This window comes from Vidua chalybeata, chromosome Z (assembly GCF_026979565.1).
Source record: "Vidua chalybeata isolate OUT-0048 chromosome Z, bVidCha1 merged haplotype, whole genome shotgun sequence".
Lineage (NCBI taxonomy): Eukaryota > Metazoa > Chordata > Aves > Passeriformes > Viduidae > Vidua > Vidua chalybeata.
This window is the reverse complement of record NC_071570.1, coordinates 26,069,720-26,092,635: the sequence shown is the minus strand read 5'-3', so window position 1 is coordinate 26,092,635 and position 22,916 is coordinate 26,069,720.

Below are 22,916 nucleotides of genomic sequence, written 5' to 3'. Positions count from 1 at the left end.
TTTATCTTCAAAAACACAATGTAAGCCACATTCCTGTCACATGCACAACCATTTATGTTCTTCTGGTTCTGCTGAAGCTACAGGATAAATCCTGGCTTCAGGGTTACCATTTGACTGCGGTAATCTGTGTGTGGTATTTTAGGGCAAAGGCCATCCTTCATTTTTTCTTCTCTACCATAAAATGTTAATCTTGTCATAAGTGAATCTTATCTATGACCAGAAGATCGTTTCTATTTAAAGAATTGACAATTCTGTTTAAAGTCTCATGATAGGGAAGGAAGTAATAGGGGTTTATGACAGAAGCATGAGGCAACAGGGATACAACAGTGACCAGTCTGACAAGGAGTGGCCAAGCCTATGAGTTGTCTGTCTCTACCCATCTTCTATCAGGTGTTTGCAGCTATCACAAACAAAAAATGCATTAAGAAAGGATTTGAAGAGAGTCATGGAGAACTGCTTTGGTATTTATGAAAAAATCACATAAGTTTAAGGAAAGTGTGTGTATTTCTGCAGAAGTTAGGGTAACAGCACAATGTTTCATTTTTTTTTTTTTTTTTTTTTTGTTTTTTTTTTTTTTTTTTTTTTTTTTGTTTTTTTTTTTTTTTTTTTTTTTTTTTTTTATGAAAAGGGTAACTCCCTTACAATCACCTTATTCAAACCTGGGTAAAGGTAGTGTCCTGGGGTGACTTTATGATGCTTGCATCCCCATTTGTCTGTTTAGCCCAGAAATAAGTTTTGCACCTTTAAGACTGCTTCTGAGAGTGAAGAGGGGGAGAGAAGAAGCACGAAGCACAGAGTTTGTTATCAGAATCTGCACTTGCTCCTCTGCATCCTTCTCCTGGACTGTGTTGTCTGCAGACAGACAGGCAGTGGGACAGAGCTCTCCTCTGCTTTTTAGTTAGTTTTTAGCTAGCTGAAGCAGAGAAGTTCCCTAGACTGTGGTTTCTCTTTTTTCTTAAATGTGTTTAAACCTGCTCAGGACTGAACACCCAGAAGAACAGCAGCAGCCCACACCTGTGGCCCTCTGGGCCCGGCCTGGGCTGTGGCATTTCCAGCAACGGAGGGACTGATCAGAGACTGAGTGACCCGAGGTGCAGCCCATGAAAAAGTCTTTCTGAGTTTGTCATCTCTTCAGAGCAGCCAGAGGTTTTATTGTTTAATATTGTTCATTTTTTGTGATAGTGAATGCTTAGCCTGTTCTACATTGCAATGCCTACTTTTTCCACTTTTCTCCAAAGACATATTTTCCCAAACCATCTGGGGAAAGGGTCACTTAAATTTGCTTTCCAGAATAGCCCCTTTAAAATTTGCCCTAAACGAAGACAGGTAGTTTTCGTCGCAGGCCCCCAGCCAGGTAATAATTAGTATTGACTCCATGATTACAGAAGGCTGATCAATTGCTTTATTATATCATCCTATACTATATTATACTATACTTATTAAGAAACTCAGTAACCCGTCCAGCCAGTCTGATACAGCTTTGACCTAATTGGTCAATTAATCCAAACACCATCCACTGTCTAATTAAGAAATCACCCTTTGATAAACAAATCTCCATGACACATTCCACATGTACACAACAGGAGGTGCAACAAGTGGAGATAAGAATTGTTTCTCATTCCTTTCTCTGATCCTCTCACAGCCTTCCCCAGGAAAATGCCTGGGAAAGTCTGTGCCTGCTCTCTGTGGCCAGAGAGCTGCTGCCACAGCTAGTTTCATAGGGAGTTACCATAGATTATTTAAGCCCACATGAATTGTTTCAGACCAGCTTGGTCCTGTCTTGGTCACAGAATATTCTGAGTTGGAAGGTGCCCACAAGGATCATTGAGTCCAGGTCTTAAATGAATGGCCCATACAGGGATTGAACCTTGGTGTTATTAACACCCTGCTCTAACCTTCTGAGCTAATCTGAATTTGTCACTACATATTGAGAAAAGTTGACCTTGCTTACTTTAATGCTTTCTGCTCTTCACCATTTAAATAATGTATTGCAAATTAGATCCAAGTTTTTCAGCTTACTTTAATTTTTCCATTTTGTATCTTTTCCCTCATTCTTCCCATGTGTGCCCTGTTAAGGGCCTCTCTAACTCCCAAGGACTGTGACTACTGAACGACTTGTTGACTTTCTCCTGCAGAGAGCAGATGGAACTGCTGCTGTATTTCACACTAGGAAAGCTGTGAGGGGCCCTAAGTCTTGCAGCCAGAAGGAACAGTAAGTCATGGGGCCAGCAAGAAGGCAGGGACCACAAGGCTAGGTTTCAAATTAGGTGCATAATAAGACCTTTGTACTGGGAGAGCGGGGGCGTAGGACATATAAATCCTGCAGAAGTCAGGCTGCTGATTGCAGGCAGTCCTAATTGGATAATGTGGAGGATGAAGAAAAAATACTGAACCTACATGTCTGAGTAAAGGAATTTGATCAGTCTTAGAATGATAAATATGTTTTCAAGGCTTTGTGAAGTGTCTTCTCTTGGATAACTCTATGATGGAGCTCCACTAGAGACATGCTACACTGACAATTCCACGTGGCATCTTTCAAAACAGTCACATGTGTTTGCATTATTAATGCCTTCTTGCTATGAATAAAAGAGCTGACCTGGTTAAAGGCCTGCACACTCTATGCACATTAATGTGTGGCAGCCACACCTCTGAATGCAACATCAACATGGTGCAAGAGGGAGTCTCTGTTGGTAATTTACAATGCAGTTCCACTTATGTGAAGTCAGAAGACCACCAAATGTATGAAGTGACTCCTCAACACAAGGTAAGGAAGAGCTGTCCAGATTTTATTCTCATCTCCCCAGTTTTTTACACGAGAAAGCTTTCTATTTGGCTCATTTAGAGAACCTTTCATTGACCTATAAATGCCCATTCTGTACTTGGGAAATAAGAAGCTTTTGTCAAGAAATGGAAGATGCAGACAAAAGTTTATGAAATAAATCAAAAATGCTCCAAAAATTTCACCTCCTGGTGAAACTTGTTATGATCACTCAAAAATGTTCTCATACTCGAAGGCAGAATATGGAGTCTTTGATAGAATAGGGGCTAGGCAAAATAAGGTCAGACTGGGAAAGCAAATCTCCTACAGTACATGGAGGGAAAAAGGAGATTTCAGGCTATGAAACTGGTAAATGAAAAGTGTTAACTGAGGAACTGTTATTTCTATTGCATGTGTTGGATAATGAACCTTTAAAGAGACGTAAAAATCCTTTCATGTATGAAATAAGCTGACCAGAAAGGGATATTTCTAGCCTTACTATGGGAATGTAAGAAGACAGAGACAAACTTTGTAGAGTGATAGTGATTCTATTGAGTTTGTGTGGCAAGGATTTGGTAGCAGGATGTTGCTCCTTTGAGAAGCTAACAAAAGCTTCCCTCATGTCCAGCTGAGGCAGTTCTAGCTGGCTCCAAGATGCACCTACCAATGGCCAAAGCTGAGCTAAACATCAGTGGTGTTTAGCTGTTATGACAGTGCCTCTGTGATAATGCTTCACATGCTGGAGGTGAGATTCCCCTATGATGAAGACAATAGTGAGGCAGTCCATGGAGGTCCCAGGCAGAGCACATGTAGACTAGCAGCCTGTGGAGAACCCTAGAACAGAACATGCTGAAGCAGTTCGTGAAGAACCGCAGTTCATGGGAAGGACTGACAGTGGAGAAATTTGTGGAGGACTGTGGATGCCAGCCTGGTCAGGGAGAGAGAAACAGCAATCATTTCTCACAGTGGCTTGCGAGAATTTTTAGGGAGTTGTAGGAATGTGATAACTTGTTAGTCTAAACAATCTGCAGGTGGTGTTTTTCCACCTTGCTTTTCTGTTCCTCTCAAGGATGGTGTGTGAGAAAGATGTTTTTATTAACTAACCAATCAAATAGAATGTGTTGTGTCAGTCTATCTAAGCCAAAGTTTCCCTTCCATTAAAGCCTTCTTTTCCTCCTTTTTTACACTATGTCCTCGTCTGTTCTTGTGTCATTCTTGGTGCAAGGGTGACAGAGGACTCTTCTCCCAAGTGTGGGACTCCACATTGGAGCAAAGGAAGAGTGGGAGAAGGAAGGAGCAGCAGAGACAATGCATGATTGACTGCAACTCTCATTCCACATTCCCCTGTGAGACTCTGGGAGAGAGGGTAGAGAAATTGGGAGTGAAGTTGAGCTTTGGAAGAAGGGATGGGAAGGGGAAAGGTGTTTTTAAGATTTATTTTTAGGTTTTAAGATTTATTCTTATTTCCTGTTATGACCTTTGATTTGCTTGGCAATCAACTAAATACCCCAATTTGAGCCTGTTTTTCCTTTGACAGTGATTGGTGAGTGATCCCTCCCTGCCCTTATCTCAACCCAGGAGTCTTTCATTATATTCTCTTTTCCATGAACAGATAAGAAGGAGGGGTAGTAGAGAGGCTTGGTGAGAGTGTGACAGCAGCCAAGATCAATCCACCACAATGGAAGATACAGACTTTTGCTAATAAATCACATGGATGGAGATATATCACCAATAAAGATGAGGAGGTAACATCACTCCTTCTGGAATGAACACATCTGTGCAGAGGATGCCAAGGCTGCATTTGCTCTTGCTGTGGAGGATGGTGGGTGAGGTTAAGGAAGAGAAAGGAGGGTAGCTGGACCTGACATAGCTGCTAAATGTGCTCTCAAAGAACTTGTTAGTAGAAGGAAGTAGCAGATGCATGCTTCTTTCCTTAAATCTTTCTTTCTTTACACAAAATTTATTAATATTCCTAGGATTGCCATTTTCTGAGGATGAAAGGAAAGAAATACAAGTAGTCAGTAGCTATGATTTTGCATGCTTTCTATGCTTGTTTTGTTATGCTTAGGTCTGTTATGTAAATCTTGCCAAGAGCAGGGTTGTCCTTTTCCTACATGGGTTAGGCACTCCTGAATCATTAGCAATAAATGACTTGGCTGCCAAATCCTGCTAGCCCTGCCTGTGCCCTTCAGAAGGAGTACAGACATCAGAGCCACCCAACAATATCTGCCAACAATTCTTGCCTGACCCAGTATTTTCCATGCTAAATTCTTGATTTTCTCTATTGAGAAGTCTCATTATGTTATGTCTATTAATTAATATATTTCTATGATTTTTTTTTTTTGTTGTTGTTTGTTTGTTTGGGGATTTTTTTTTGGGGGGGGGGTTTGTTTGTTTGTTTGGCTTGGGTTTGGTTTTGGTTTTTGTGAGGGTAGTGAGACACTGGACCAGATTTCCTAGGGAAGTTATTGATGCCCCATCTTCAAAATGCTCAAGGTCAAGGCAGACAGCTCTGGTCAATCGGTGGAAGATGTCCTAGCTCAGAGCAAAGACAGTTGAACTAGATAATCTTTAAAGCTCTTTTCCAACCCAAAAATTTCTATGTTTCTGTGTTTCCAAGCAGCTGTAACACTTGAATGAATGTTTGGAGTACAAGTGACAGGAGTTATGCTGAATGCATGTTAGATGCATGTCTTGTAGCTATATTGGCATGCTTGTATTGAGCATGCTGCACAGTGTGCTTGTCATTTAGCATACACTATTCATGACTATGGCATAATTAGAACTTGCTACCTTTCTTTGTAGTTGCTTTTACTGGAAAAACCTTAAATCTGGAAGTCTCCCTAGGCAAACTGCAGGTATCTTTGTCACTAGAGATTTAAAAAAAATTAGCCTAGAAAAAGCATCTGACAGTGAGATGTGCCAGAGAATTTACTGGGGTTTCTTCCAGTCTGACATTTCTTGGAAGGTATCAATTGTGCTAAGATACCAGAGACAGAAGATGTGAAAATACAGGGTAAGATGTCAGACCTTCCATGTCTACATTTTCTCTTTAATGCAAAAGTTTGACAAACTATTTAGTTGTGGGAGCATAACCTTCTTCTATATACTACCGTGAATGTCATGGTGTATGGTCTTCTAGGTAAAAATTACTGTGGGAATCCAAAATGTTGAAAGAGATCCAAAATCTCCTTGTGGCAGATGGGAATGCGTGTGTGTGTGTGTGTGTGTGTGATCTACAGCACATATATTCAGAGGATCATCCTATCATCACGTACTGTAATCTATAAGGTCTCCCACTGCACTTAATGTTACTGGTGTGGGTACTTGTACTAGTAAGGTTGAACATGCTTCTAAAAATTTACAGCATAAGCATGACAGAAGAGAAGAGAATACACAAACCCACAGTCAGATTAATATGATTACGAGAAAAAGCATTAGTCTTAAACAAGAATCTTTTGTTAAGATCTCTGTAACTCTCACAACAGTAGAAAATAAATATTTATTTGTGGGGTCTTCATTGAGATTCTTACAGTTATAGGAGATGGTATGATAGAAATGGTAATAATTTAAAAACAAATTTACATGCAAAACTGTTTCTAAGCAATACTGGAGATGACCTGCAAAGGCAGCAATTTATTGGAGGATTTCTGCATGAATTAATTTTCTGCCTTTCATTTCCTTTCCTAAAAGATTTTATGAGAGGATTTTAATAGCATGTCCATATCCCAAGCAAATGAGAAGGTAAATACTTCTATTAAATTACATTGTGTATGTCCAAGTCTCCTTATCTCCTTTAAAATGCCTAATAAATGACCATGGCCAAAAAGTTTTTCACCAAAAAAGGCCAAAAGTTCTGGGTTCTTCCACAAAACTGTTAGCAACAATGTAGGTAGAAAATTACCACCAATTTTTAGGTCCTTCCATTAATTTGTTGTGAAACCAAAAAATACAGGAAGCAGAGGTACTTATTTTAGGAATTCTCTGCTAGGTTTAGTTCATAATCTTACTCCTTTAAGATATCTTATTTTGCATACTATATATTGCAGAACAATTTTCACTACATAACGCTGCACTAAAAAAGTTTTCCTTTGAAATGCAAGTGTAAAATATAATCAGTATTACTCTAACTAGGAGAAAAAAATAGGATAGCATAAACATTGACCCTTTTTCTTTAGCCAAGAGAACTTTGTCAAAGCTTGTCATAAATGGAGTTTTAAGATGACTGCTCATTCAAAAAAATTTCTGTTGATGTTTCATCCCAGCCCCTGACTTGTAATCTGTCTTGGCAAAGTTACATTATTTTAGTGTGATGGGTTCCCCATGCCTGGATGCCAGGTGCCCACCAAAGCTGCTCTGTGTCTCCCCTTCTCGTCTGGACAGGGGAGAAAAAGTATAACAAAAAGGCTTCTGAGTCAACATAAGGGTAGGGAGAGATCACTCACCTATTACTGCTATGGGCCAAACAGATTCAAGTTGGGGGAAATTAATTAAATTTATTACCAATCTGTCAGAGTAGGATAATGAGAAATAACCTTGAATCTTAGAAGCACTTTGGCCACAGCACATTCCTTCTTTCCAGACTCAGCTTCACTCCTGATTTTCTCTACCTCCTCCACTGAAGCTGCACAGGGTGACAGGGAATGGGGGTTGTGGCCAGTCCACCATATGCTGTCTCTACTGCTGTGTCCTCAGGGGAAGGACTCCTCACACTTTTCCCTGCTCCAGCATGGGGTCCCTGTTAAGAAAAACACTCCTCCCTATTCTCCAATATAAGCTCTTCCCATGGAGTGTAGTCCTTCAGGAGCAGACTGCCCCAGGCTGTGTTGTCCCTAGGATCACAAGTCCTGGCAGAAAACTTGTTCCAGCATAGGCTAGTCTCTCCACAGGTCTTGGCAGAAGTCCACAGGTCATGGCAGAAGCTTCAACATGGGTTTCCCATGGGGTCACAGACCTTTGGGCATTCACCTGCTCCAGTGTGAGTGACATGCACCACAGGCTTAAAGTGGATCTCATGTTCCACCACAGGCTGCAGTGGCATGGCCCCTGTAGGTCTTCACCATGGGTGGCAGTGGAACATCTGCTCTGGTGCTGTGGCACTTCCTCCACCTCCTTCTTCATGGTCTTCAGTGTCTGCAGAATTGTTTCTCACGGAATCACAGAATATGCTGAGTTGGAAGGGGCACTCAAGGACTGTGGAGTCCAACTCCTGGCTCTGCACAGGACCATCCCCAAGAGTCACACCATGTACCTGAGAGCATTGTCCAAATGCTTCTTGAACTCTGTCAGTTTTGTGCTATGATCACTACCCTGGGGAGCCTCTTCCAGTGAGCAGTGAACCCTGGGTGAAGAACCTGTTTCTAATATCCAACCTAAACTTCCCCTGACACAACTCCAGGCCATTCCCTTGGGTCCTGCCACTCTTCACCACAGAGAAGAAAGCTGTGCCTGCCCCTCTTCTTCCCCTCATGAGGAAGTTGGTAACTGCAATGAGGTCTCACTTCAGTCTCTTCTTCTCCAGGCTGAAAAGACCAAGTGATGTCAGGTGTTACTTATAAGGCTTCCCCTAAAGGCCCTTCACCATCTTAGTTGTCCTCCTTTGAATGCCGTCTAATAGTTTTAGTCTTCTCTCACTTGTTTTCACTCCTCTTTTGGGCTGGAGGTGCGCAGCTTATTTTCTCCCTTCTCAAATATATGACCCCAGAGGTGCTACCGTAATCCCTGATGGGTTCAGCATTGGCCAGTGGCAGGTCCAGTTTGAAGCCATCTGGCATGGGCTCTGTCAGACACAGGGGAAGTTTCTGTCAGCTTCTCAGAGAGCTCACTCCTGCAGTTTCCTCATGACCAAAACCTTGCTACACCAGCCCAATACATTTGGACATGCATGTAACCATTATAAATACTCTGAATACCTGCTCCTCTGGTCCCTGGCATTACAGATCTGTCTTTGGCAAATAACACTGAGAAGCCCTTGAAATAACTGCTGCCATTAGGCAGTGACCCCAGTTTGTGCCAGCCTCCTTTGTCCAATGCATATTATCACAGATGTGCACCTGCTACTTCCCATTCTCAGAACAAAGCATCATAGCTATAAAACAAGGGTACATTTTACATCCAGAGTCAAGGGCAAGTGCTGTCTTCTCACAAACTCCTTTGTTTGATTTTGGTGTTCTTCAGCTTCCTGATATACAGGTCTTCCTGGGAATACTTAAGTGCTGGTGGTCAGAACTGGGGAACAGGGATTAATGTTTCTGTTTGGAAAACAGGCTTCTGCCAGTAACTGAATTCAATCAGCACCTCAATTTGGTAACAGGAGGAGTGGCAAGGCCTCGGGCTGGTCCATGGTGACAGTTGTTGGAAATGGGGAAGCAATCCTTACTGCCCAGGTCCATGAGGTCACCTTTCTTGCAAAGGGGATATTTCACCCCTTTGTGGTGAGCTACCCAGCACTAGGAGACATTGCGTGGCCGTGCTCCTTCCTCCTTGCTAGTACCACAGATCTCTGAGGCTGCTCCAGGCTCTCTCTGTATGCCAGGGCCACAGGACAGGTGCCACTAACCCAAGGCTGGTGAGCGATAGCGTGGGTACCAGGTCTGCCCATAAGGCTGACCACGGCACAGGTAGCAGGGCCGCCTGCCGTGGTGGCGGGGTGGTGGCGCGGGTACCACATCCGCCGCGGACGGGGTGGGGGTGATGCGGGGTCCCCGCAGCCGTCATGGCGGGCGGCGCGGGGCGAGCGGCGGCGGCTCGAGGCGTATCAGCGGGACTGCGTCAGCGGCGAGGGGCGGGGAGGCCGCCGGGGGAGATGATATCAGGCGCCGGGCAGCAGGACCGGGCGAAGCCGGAGGTGAGCGGGGGTGTGCCGTGAACGCTGTTAGGGAGCCCGCCCGCCTGCCTCCTTCTCCATTTACCCCCGCGCCGCCGCGGCAGGCTGCCCGGCCGGCTGAGGTGAGGCGGGGCGGGGTGTCGCGGGTAACCTGCCGAGGCGTCCCGCATCTCCGGAGCCTAGCCTAGCCGGGCCCGGCCGGGCAGGACGCGGGGAGCGCTCGGCGGCCGCCCGGGGCGCGCAGCCCGGCGGGAGGCGAGTGGGCGGGCTGGGCTGGCCGGGCTGGCCGCTGCCCCGCGGCCCCTCGTCCGCCGCGGGCGCCAGGTGTCCGTCCGCATCCCCGCCCGCGTCGCAGCCGCCGCCCCCCGGGCACCGCTCTCCCGCCCCGGGGCAGTGCCCGACCCCGCCGCCCGCCGCTGCCACCGCGGTGCGGGCAGGGCCGCGCCGAGCTGGCGGGCGGTGGGCGGAGGCGGCTCGGCCGGGCGGTGGGAACGGCCCGGCTCCCCCGCGGCGGGGGCGGCCTGGCCGAGCTCGACCCCCCGAGCTTCCCCCGGCCTTGGAGGAGCTTGCGGCACGCCGAATTCCGTGTGAGTTCTGGCCCAGGCCACACTCCGTGTTGGCCAGGACCAGCCATCTTTTGTGGGGTCTTCTATTGTAGCGTTGAAATGTATGTGTTATAGCCAAACGCACGTGTAAGAGCCATTTATACATCTATACACCTCTACGTATGTATGAAAACGGTAATTGCAATGCTACAGTTGCTATTTCCCACAAAGATGGCTGTGCGTACGTGTGCAAATACATGTGGACACACGCAGCTGCACATGCACACACACTCTTCTGTCTTCCTACGTGTGATGTGTAAGTCTTTTGCAATTTTATTTTGAGGTAGGGTTGGTTCATTCCCCTTAAAACACAGGGAAGCATCTTGCCTAAGATATCCATTAACCTAGCACTACTATTCTGCTTATGAGTGTTAAATGCAGCCTGAGAAAGTGGATTGCACTGAGAGCTAGAGCAAAAGGTTTTACTAGCATTAATGGAAAACAAAATCCGTTAACTCACCAATTTAATACATGTATTAATGCTCTATTTAGAGGAAACGATGAAAGAATTATCTTTAAGCTTTTCTGAGCTGTGGTGTTTTCAGTTATTAATAATCAGAAATTTAGAAACTTAACCTTTGGTGTGGTGACACCGTTCAGCTGATACTTGCTTGTTTTTGTGTACATGCATGCAGGAGGAGGGAACTCTTTTCTTGTTCTGCATAACTGCATTTACTCATCTTATGCATTGGGCTGCACCCAATCGCAACCATTGGTCATAGCCTAGTATAGAGCCCACCAGTTTGTATGGGGAATAAGTATTGTGTCAGAGTGATCATTATATTAAAATCAGTGCTTCCTCACTGGAGGACCTATAAAAGATTGCTGCAGATTAGAGTGATGGTGTTTTTCTTCCTCCATCAGACTCTATAGGAACTGAGTGCATCTTCTCTCTGTTTCCTCAACCACACTGGTACCTCTCTTGTTTAATTGACCTCCGCTTGATTTAGGTACCAAAGAACTTCTTGCTTTTTCTCTTGGTGGCTAGTGAAAAAAACATGTCATCACCTGTTTCATAGTGGAAAAATGTTAGGGAAGAGAGTGGTTTATAAAATTAATGTTCAAATTCAAGTATAATTAATGTCAGCGAGCATCTCAATTTCAACACTGTTTTTTTTTAGCTGTTAATATAGGGAAGTTTTTAAGTCCTTTCCTTGTTTCTCCTTCTCCAGTCTGATGTTTGTTATAATTTTCTTTATGTGGAATCAAATGTTTTACAGTGTCTTTCTTTCCTGTTGTGCAAGATGAGTAATTAAGATGGGATTCTACTGTACTTTTACAGTATCTCTCTAGCAATGTGTGATCCAGAACTCTTTTTGGAGTGTTACATAACTAGACACTTTACAAAGGGGCATTACTCTGCAAAATGAAATGGAAAATATGCTTAATTTCTTCAGTATGCACATCAAGGTAGATAGTATCTCTTTGATTTAATAATCAAAAGTGTGGAGGTTTATGTGTGTGTGCAGGTTTTTTTCTTTTTTAATATCTGTTAGTGTTGTAAAGATAATACCATTCAAAATTATCTTCAAGCTCTTCTTATCCACACATCATATAAGCACAATTTGTTTTGAATAGTTGTACTTGCATATCTACTCCAGTGCAGAATCTTTGCCAGTGAAAGAGAGAGGAAGTTCACTTTTGTACTAAGGCTAACAATTATTAATGTTTGGGTTTTTTTCTCCATCTTTGATACAAAATCACTAAATGACAAACATGGAATTTGATGGTGCTGTAGAAATTCATCAGAGTAGAGGAGCCCATCAATTGCTTTACGTTCTTAGATAAGACTTGATATCAATCTCTATTTTCTACCAATCAATGAATATCAAGTAGTGATGATCATTTAAAGCTGTTACCAATTATATTTCTAAACTGCAAGTACAAATGTAGCATTAGGGCTGAAGTAATATCTACTTAGGCTTATTTTCACATTGGCATTCCTTAAATATTTTTCCATCCAAGATACTAGCTTCTTGTTTTCTCCCAGATAAATACTTTACTCAATGCTAAATGCTCAAAGTTGTAACTTATTAATCACATTGTATCAACTATACATTCCAGAAAGCCACAGTCATCCTTTTGTCTGTGAATGTTTGGGGCAGCAGTGGTAGAGGTGTGCACTTCCCTTTGAACTGCTTTTTTTGTCAATTAATGTCTCTCAGGTAATCATTTTGTAACCTGCTGAAAAACAAAAAACCCTTTTTCTCACAATAGAAATGGATTATAAAAAAATAAATAATTTAATCAGAATTCAACCCTCCTCTGAAACTTACACTTCCAGGTGTTGCAGCATGGATTAAACAAGTCTGAGTGGAAAAGCCTGCTCTAATGTGTTTCTTCTACTGCATTGTTTTAAACATAACCAAAATGGCATATGCAGTGTAGCTATTCTCTCATACTCTTGCAGTTTTGTCTGCTATGCTGAATTTTTTTTCCTGAACAATGGGATGTGACAGCATATATTTATTTAATCATTATAAATTTAGTTGGTGTTCTCTAGTGAGTCTGATATTTCGGAGAAGCTTTTAAATACTTGCTAAAATATGTAAAAGAATCCTGTCCCAAAGAGTCATGAGCTTTCAAATCTTTACTAAAATCTCAATAAACTTAGTGAGAATTGTCAGGACTAACATATTTGTTGCTTTGCTTTCAAAGTAAACTGGAAAGCCTACTACTCTTTTAAATGATAAGTCTATAAGTTCTACATGATTCCTTGAATTGAAAATCTAGGAAAATCCATTTCTCTGAATTGTGTACTGAACTGAGTGTTGTACAGCTATTCAAAGTAATAGTTTTGATTTTTTTTTTTCAAATCTGAGTTCTTTGTCTTGTACTTTTTTTTGGTGTACATTAACATTTTATGTCAGAATACTATAGAACAAGGCACCTCCATATTCACAGGGCCAGCATCTCTTGCTGCTGCTTATGATTAGAAATTGTTTATGGACCAGGATGAATTGAATTCACTGTTACCCTTTCTTCTAGGCCTCATCAAAACATGTAAAATAAAGGTGATTAAATAGGTTTCTTTAAATCTGTGGATTATTGAAGAGAAAGAATAATCAGTAAAGGTGTGGTCTCTGTCGAATCAGTAGCCCCTGAGGCAGTGCTAGAAGAATACACCCAGTTCAGAAATTCTGGTGTGGCAGTGGCTGTGAGCCTGCAGCTGCACCGGCCACTCCACAGCACGGAGAATTGGTGAACTTCGAATGGTATGAAATGCTGTCTTCACCCTAACTGGCTTCATGCTTCTAAAACACCTGGTGTAAAAATGTAAAGTGTGCTTTCTTCCAGCAAGTGTGTTGCTGGAAGACCAGTCTTTTATCTAGCTCTTTTGCAGCTGGCAAATTCTACAAATAGAAATGTTTTCTAGGTTGAATAATACTTCTCACAGCTGTTGTAGAGTTAGCCAGCAATAACCATAACTGGGAAATTTGAATAAATTGTGAGTTGATAATGATAAAATTGTGGGGAATTTTAACAATAGCAATGTAAATGTTACCTACAGTGCAGAACAGGCAACTTTATAGGATTTTAAACTGTTGAAATAATTTATTTCTTTTGATACCTCAACCTGGGAGTTTATGTTGTCAACATTTAGTCTGAAGCTGCAGAAAGGAGTTTTTTTGAAGGAGCAGGAGGTAATGAGCTGATTCCTGGCAACTCAGTCTTAAGCTGAGCACTGATTTAAGGTTAGTATAATGATTCAGCAGTGCTAATACTTTTTTATACTAATACTAGCACTTCTTGTTGTTGGGGGTTTTTTGTTTGTTGGTTTGGGGTTTTTGTTTGTTTGTTTTCTTTTTAACAAAGTACAGTGAGGTGGTATGTTCAGAAGTATGAGTAGCTTACTTATGTTGTCCAAACCCACCACTAACAATCAAGCAATGTCTGCATTTCCAAAGACAAGTAATTGAAACTTTTAAAGCAGTTTGTTCATAAGTTTGTTTTTTCAAAAATTCAAGTACACCTGTAACAGGATAGCCTAGGTACTAGAAGATGTAGCTTAAAAGTTCAAATCTTACAAACATGTATTACAGTGAGAAGCAGGGGAAGTGCATTGTGCTGACAGAAGCTTGTGAGTTCTTGGAATGTCAGGATGATTGCTGATGGAGACAACGACAGATGACACCAGGGAGGAGGTGGTGTATGAATTCCTTTCTGCTATTAGAGACATTCTTGCTAAAATTTGCAGACATAGTTCTTGAGTCCTGTAGTAACATGTTTAGTGATACTTTGTGGATTCACATTAATGGATGGGGTTTTATAATGTGGCTGTCATGGGCTGAACAAAACTAGCAGTGGCTATACCCAGACAATTGTGGGAAACAAAAATTAACCATCCACAAGTATAAGACTACTGAAATAAAAGGCAAACACAGAGCTGCTCAGGAATCAGTCTGCTAAGAATTTTGTTAAATATTTTGGATGACAAGGAAGTATGAACACTGGGGAGAAGAAGTTCATTTTGGGAAAGAGAGACATAAGTCAGTTGATTCAGTCAGTCAGAACAGATTCTTGATTCTGATTCTGGGCAATGAAATATTCTTTTTGATGTTTTATTCTTCCTTTGTTATGGAAGCAGGGTTTCTACACAAACAAATACCAGAACTTCCTAATTTTTTTTTTCCTACTAGCTGGAGCAGCTTACAAGATGCCTGTCTCTTTCCTAGCTTTTTAATTGCATTGATATGAGGCTTGTATATTATTTTGTTGCTTGCTTATTTTTCAGAGGATAGGGTTTACTTCTAATTTTCTAGTTTTAGTCCATATGTGCCTTTTTTCCATTCTTCTGAAAATGGGATGAGGAAGATAAACATAGTTGCTGCTGACCACAACTGACAGAGCTAGAGACAAACAGAGGTAGTCAGTTTTTGTGGCCTTTATAAAGCTGAGGCAGTAATGGCGCTGTTTTGCGTGGACATATGGGGCTGCTTATTACTGTTTTTGTGAGAATGATCTCTGTCACCTGGGATGGTAACTTGTAATATCTCTTCCTAACATGACTGGGCTCAGACTGGGACTCAGTAATGACTCCTTATACTGTCTATGGCCCAAGCATGTTGTCTAAAAGCCTGTGAGTAATGTTTTTGATGTGTGTAATAATCTTCACATACGACTTTCACCTTACCTTTCCTTTGAGAAAGGCAAGGTAAAATTCTTTCTAATTATCTGTGTCTCTAATTCTTTTGGAGTGTTCCCACACTATTTTGGTAGGTCCATGAACTATTTTGTGAGTGTGCCTGTGAAGTTAATAATCTTGTTGTAGTTCATCATTTGTTTGCAAAGAAGCTGAAAGAACTTGCTACAGTCAGACACTGAGCATGAGTAGAATGTAAAATTCAGAATTTGCTCATATTAAACACTGTTTTTTTAGCCATCTGACATCTTCTGAAGATAATTGTAGTATCTTCAAGATACTGGAGCTGGATCAAGAATTTGGAGATAGCTACCTATTCCTTTCTGGGAAAAAGAACTATTTTTAATCTATGATGAGGTTTAAATTCTCAGTGCTGCAAATGTGTTATATTTACTGTCTTACTGCCTTCAGAATTCTGATCCTCAGGCAGTTGTAAAAGGCCTATAGGGCTGTACAATGAGAGTCTGAACTTCTCAATTCTGTGTGCTTGTTGGTTTGCAAGGAAGTTTTATGGTTGACTGACAGGGATCTCTTGTTGCAGCCTTGTTTATTTGCAGTCCTGTGTCCAGGAATATCTCATGTTAATTCCTATTCCCCTTTCTGCATTTTCATTTGAATCACCCACAAAACCAAGGCAGTTGCTGCTTTCTTAGTTGTATGCTGTTTTCTTAGTTGTAAGTCTCCTGCTGCAAATGACATTAAAAAGCAGGCAAAACCAGCAAAACCACCCACAGATAACTTAAACAAGGAAAAAAAGATTGCTTACTGCTTAACTGTTGGATTTTCCTACAGCTTGTCTGCTGAAAGCCAGACTTCACGTGGCATAATTTCAGACAACTGTTTTAGTAATGCCTTGGGTATGGAGACTCTGATTGCAAAGATGAATCACCTGCTCCTCATTGTTAGTAGCCGTAGACACCATCACTTGCATTTCCATATGGAATATTCTCAAAACAGCCAGAGTTGCTGTTCTTTGGCTGATGAGAAGTAACTCATTAGACTTTGCTAACACATATCTGTGATTGCTAATCTAATCTGTGCAGCTTTGACGTCCGCCCCAGTTGTGGGGATAGGGGATAGGACAGTGCAGCCAAGTATTTTAAAAATAGATGCAAATGCGTACATAGGGTTACTGCAACTCCAATCCCACTGTAGTGTTAGATTAGTTATGTTAGGCTTGATAGTCTGCCAGCTGTCTACCCAGATTTGGTGGGTTTTGCTGCACGTTTCATTTATTTTCTAAGTGTGGTAAAAAAAGAGCCTTCTTTTTTGTCCTTATCCTTATCCGAAATCACTAGATGTGTTTATGAAATGACCCTTGCAAACCAGTGGAGTAATGTTAGAGGAGGATATGAAGGTTTGAAAAAGGAAGAAGGTGCCAAGTGGGAGTAAGAGATGATCTACTGATATTAAGCTGAAATTAAGCTTCAGAATATTGCCTTGGTAGATGCCTGGAGTAGCAGGAGGAAAACCTATGGAAGTTATAGGAGACCATCAACGAGGAGGGTAGTGTGGCTGTGTATGTTTCAGGTGGCCCATCAGCCACCTGTAAAGAGAGGCTGTGGGGGCTCTAAGTGCTGAGAGCTATAAGAAGGTCATTAAGGTCTTTAGGAGCAGATGGTGTAAGGCCTAAATTGAAGAAGCAAAATTGGAGGGTATTGAGAGTGGAGCTGGAGAACTGCACAGGAACAGCTTCAAACTACTGAGGCATGGAAAGGAGAAAGAGTAGTGACTAGGGATAAAAGGTGGGTCATTGAGGGTATCTCTGTGGAGTTTGGTGTTATTTTCCTAGCCCTTAAACAGTTTTGTCATGTAGTGAAGGGAAGTTAGAGGAAAGTGAGAAATTAGAAAGAAGAGTGAGTGCTGAGCAGTGGAAAGATCAGATATATGTCAGAGAGAGGCAGATTGATGAAGTAATAATACCTAGCTGTATCTTTCCATCTTATACATGTTAATTATTTTCAAACACAACTAGAATGGTTTTCATTTTATGTATGGATAATCACCTTGAATTGGAGTAGTTGAAAGGGGAGGCATGAAAGGTTTCTTTAAGAAAAACTAGTTTTCCAAATTTATTATGTTTATTTTGATCAGTCTCAAACACAGAATTTTAATTTAGCATATGTCTGACACATTTTCATTGTAGGAAACACTTGTGCACATTAACTTCCAAAATTCCCTACTGAAGGAAGTATTCTTCAAAAAACCAGACGATAATCTCATTAAAATATGAGACTGTAGAAAAATGTAAATAACAGGTTAGTAGTTTGTATACACAAGAACTTAGTTGTTGATTAAATAAGCTATCTAATATAATATCTAATTTAAATCACTTGAGTAAAATGCCACTGGTGTTACACAGGTGGCTAATTAGGCATATGAGTAAGAATCTTACCTGCCTAAGGTGGGTTTGAGAGAGAAGTTGCATGTCTTCTTGTAATACTATGCTGTCACCTTTAATTAAAGAAATCAGATGCAAGATTTTTTTTTTTTTTTTTTTTTTTTTTTGTGGAGGACTCTTTCTGTCTTTGTTCGTGTTTCGTCTGATAAGAGAGTGCTCAAACCCAGCATTTAGAACTTCTGACCATAATTCTTGCTGGGGAATTGAATCCTCTGCATAGATTTCATAATTCTGTGCTATATATGTAAGTTATATTGTGTGGCTAATTGATGAATGGAAAGGATTTGCTGGATTTGTTTGTATATTTGCATTCAAACCAACAGCTTTGATTTGTGTGTCTGATAGAAAACCAGAGTTGCATAAGCTACTTCAAGGAGATTATGGGTAATATGGCTGGCATATTAATCCAGAGATCTTGGTTGATGTTGACAGCAATTTCTAGACACTGCCATGTGTTTCCTTATGAACTTTCAATTTGCGATTTTGCAGGGTATGAATAGATATTTTTTGGGGTTTGTTACTATAAACAAAACCAAACCAACCAACCAAAAAATCTTTTTTTTGCCTTTTAAGGATTAAAAAAAAAAAAAAAGAAAAAAAAGAAACCAGGGCAAATCTATCTGAGCTGTCAAGAACTTGTATTTATTAGCCTATATTCTCAAAAAATGTGAACAAAAGCTATACTGCAGGGAAATATGCCTTAGTGCTAATATGCCTTAGTGGATCAGGGTTTGAAGACTTGTTGTCCAACCCCCAAATTTGTGATTTAAACCCCAAGAAAACCTACCTCTAAATAAGTAGATATTTGAGTGAGAAAGACTTGAGTTGTCTATTCAATGTGGCAGATCAGTGTGTTATTGTTGCTGCTTCAAGCTGGTACAGTTTTCAAGAAATCCTAATAAACACTTCATTGTTTAAAATTTTAACATCTCTTTCCTAAAATGTGTTCCTCTTCCTACAGCCAATGTATGTAAAATTACAGATTAAAATTAGTGGAGTTTTAAGAGATAGGGATGTTTATAACGCTCAAAAGCTTTGTTGCAATAGTGGTTTAAATAGGTAATTATGGGACAGGTTTTCTCTATGTATTTCAATTATGTTGACTCATGATAAAGCAAATATGTACTCTCTTAAACATATTTAAATTACTAATTATCTTTGCACAGATTTAAAATTTACTTATTTTTATAATAGAATATTATGAACTTTTAAACTTAAGTATTTCAGACTCTATAGAAATAAAAAAATTACTTTGAAAACAACTTATCTCTGTTTAAAGTATTTGCTGTTGAATAAAGAGGAAACAAAATGAAAATGCTGTGTGTCTGTAACAGCTGGTAGTAAAAGTAAAGAAACATGTAATTTTTCTATTAATAGAATAATTGGTAAGAGAGTTTAACAATTCTAGTGACAGATGTGATGATTCTGTTTTGTAGTTGAAACCAGGAGACTGAAAAGACTACTTTTTAAAAATTTTAAATTTTCTTACAACCTTTATGTAGTTTCAGAGCTTTCACCAGACCAGCAACTGGATGCTGCAAGGTGGGAAACAAGCACAGCAAAATTGAAATTATGCTCCTGCTGCTCTGATCAAGGTCGTTGCTGCTTTGGTGCATCATCAGTCTGGGCCTGGAGCCTTGCCTGGGACTTCTGCAGTCCTGGCTTGACTTTCTCTGGAACTGGTGTATGTGTGGACATGTATGTTTAGTTGTTTTTTATATCTCTTCTCATGATGTGAACCCAGGTGTAGCTCACAGCTAGTCTGGGAGATGGTGGTAGGATCACGGATAATATTTTTAAAACAGAACTGTATTTAAGGTGTGTGATGTTTCATAGGAAATGCACAGCAGTCCTTGAGGGATTTGGTCATCCAGTACTTCTGCACTCATTGAAATCGATCAAAGCTTGGGTCAGGCATTACTGCAGTTTACTTTTTGTCTGAGTAGGCTGGTGCTTCATCACAGAACTGGACTTGAATTTGTATCCTGCAGGCTGGGTCTAAGTTGATTTTCCTGGTTTAGCAGAAACGTTTTGCAGGTCATGGCTTGAGCACTCTGGCACCTGTTCTCTAAACTGCAAATCATTATTTAAAAAAAAAACCCAAACTACTACTTAAATTATAATTATTTATTATTAAAAACAAATTTAAATCTTAAGATTGTTCACCTGCATGATTATTTGTCCCAGTTATTATCTTATCTTGAAAAGGCTTTGGATCATTTTTTGTGATTTCATTTTTTTTCTACGATCTTATGTTTTTAAGGAGGAGGAGTTGTTCAGGTCAGCTGTGCAGTGTAAGTAACTGTAAATTTCCAATACTTGTCAAGTTTTGATGCAATGTTCAAGTATCTCATGATCTCAGTTAAGTATTTCTCACACTGGTCCATCTGAGGTACCAGATTGTTTGTGTTTTGTAGAGACATTCAGGCAGATCACATAACGTGTCTGTGTTCACATGAAGTCTGTGCTACATCTAGAAATTTCTGTAAATCCTTATCTGTTAGCCTAACCAGTTAGACTCCACTTCCCCTGAGATAAAGGCACCCAAACCCAGTTTTAAGCTGTATTTTAGCTCTCTGACATACCGTAAGAAATAACATAGTTTTTGGATTATTATCCTTCTGCAATTTTGTGTCATTCATTATTGAGAAACTGCAGGGGGTTGAATAGATCTCTTGATTCCTGTTCAAATCCACATGTAAACTGGAAGCTGTGTGTACTGGACATCTCTCTTTCATGCACTCTGAGATGAAATAGGAGTTGTAGATATAATTATAATTAAACCAATTTCCAATATTGCTCACTTATTCCATGGTTTTTCTTAACCTTAGTGCTAATAGTAATAAAGATTTTGTGAATAAAGAAGTGCCTGTATTGCACAAGAATGTGTTCACTCATCCTTTTACATGTGGTTTTTGTTGGCATTCCATGAATTGATCTGTTACCCTCTGGTGCTGCAGCTGTTCCCAAAAAAGGACATGCCTTTTCTTGTGTAATAGCTTGCATAATGCTGACAAGGGAGAAAGTAATACGATTCCACATTAAAGCAAATATTATTCATGTGAGTTTATGACACAAAGCAATTAATATTATTTTGTGAAATGATATGTTTTTGAAGAGTGTAAGATTTATTTTCTTTCACTTGAAAAATGAAATGCTTAAGTTGCCTCATTTAAAAAGTGAAATTTATTTTCTTCCCTCCCCTTCAAAAACACCCTTCTAATATGCTTTTATGTACAAATGTACATAAAAGCATATTATGTACTCATGATGAGTTTGGTTGCTTACGGCTACACTGCATGTGCTCAGTCAGCCTGACTTTGTGCTAACCAGTTGGAATGGTACCCCACGAGCAGAGCGTGGTCATGCAATGTGTGACAAAGATTTGACCTGACAGTTTTACAGTTGTGCAGTGCATAGAGGTTTAGAGCAATAAAAAGGGGCATGAAGTACTGCATGGTAGAGACCTGTGCTGTTCCTGCTGTCTCTGCAGCAAAAATGTGTTAATGCTGTAGTTAAAAAACCTGTAAAGCAGTTTTCTCCAGCCTTTTTCTCTCTCTTGTTTTACATGAGACTGTCTAGATATGGATCCATCTGTATTTTTACTTTGTTTAAAATACTGTCAAACCAACTGTGTTTTAATGAGGGACTAAAATTAATTCATTACTGTGGGAAAACATTTCATTTGTCTTTGGTAGTTTATTTTGCATTTCAAATTTGAGATGCTTGCATTTTGTATTGTGATCTACTTCCTTGTGCTCTGCTGTAAATTGGCATGGAACATTCCTCTTTCATCACTTGTTTAATGCTTTTATTATAACTTGTTAACTTTGTGAACAGTTACTGATTTCTTCAGGGATATAGTGAACTTAAATGTGAACTATTTCTGACCTTTTCAGCACAGAGACAAAATGCATCACACAAGTGTATGAGAGCTTGTGGCTTTGCATGTCTAATCTGCTGCTTGGTAAAAAAGATTAATGTTTATTTAGAAGGTGTGCTGAGTAGATTTTTCTTAGTTTAGTCTTGAAAATTTCTCTGTATTGCTTTCTTTTGCATAACATGTTCTCTGTAAATGCTGTGAAAGGAAAAGTCAAAAGTGACTAGTGGGAGTTGAGAGCAAATAAAATCTAAGTGTGCCATGAGAAATTAGGTAGCCCAAATAGCAAACAGAAAAGAGGTCTGTGAGTGATTTTGAGGGTAATTTAATGATTGCAGTAACTAGCCTTTTTTGCTTTTAAGTAAAGATATGGTTGCTGGTTTTATTTTCATAGTGGTGTGGAACTCAGATAACCTATTGGATTTCTTATTGCATGTTTTCTGCTTTGGTCTTTCATTATTTTATAACAAAAAAATGTCAGGAATTATTACCTAGAGGCTTAAAGTTATAGCTTGTGGCTTGTTTGTCTGTCATGCAATAATGAAAACTCAGCTCATTTTTTTGTTAATAGCAGAGTTATCTAAGCACTTAGGTATTTGTTTAGTAATAGAGGGCAGTTACCCTTTCTGCCAGCATACAGAAAATTAAATTTTGTGTTTTTCACATACCTGTATTCCTTTACAGCTGAATTTATCTTGCCTGTTGTAGTTAACATGGTGGCAAAGCCTCATGTTTTTGTAAAAGTAGCATCATGTGATCTTATACTTCTTTTTGCTTTGTCTTGCAACATGCTTATCAAAATAGTCTGTGCAGTATTGCTGGTGTGTTTGAGAACTGTAATATGTGCAGGCAAGCCGTGTCTGCTAGAGATAAGGAGGCTGGTGGTGGATGAATTTCACTCCTGACAGCAGCTCCTCTGTCTGCTGTGCATTGCTGCTACATTCACTCCTGAATGTACTCCAATTTCACTCCAGTTTCACTCCTGACAGCAGCTCCTCTGTCTGCTGTGCATTGCTGCTGCATGCACACCTCACCTTTGGCTCTGGAAATCAGTTTGGTTGCAAACAGGAGGAGCCAAAGGAGTTGATAGCAACAGCAAGGGCAGCCCTGAAATGTGGGAAGAAACAGGTGGAGAATTAAGAGATGCAGCTAAGTATCTGATAGGATCATTGAGAAATAGTAGAAGGAATGTGAGAGACTGGAGAGGAAGGCAGGAGAAAATGCAAATAACAATTGAGGAGAAGGAATTACCTGCATTTGAAAGGAAATGGCTCTGAGGAATGCATGTGTATATCTGAACAAT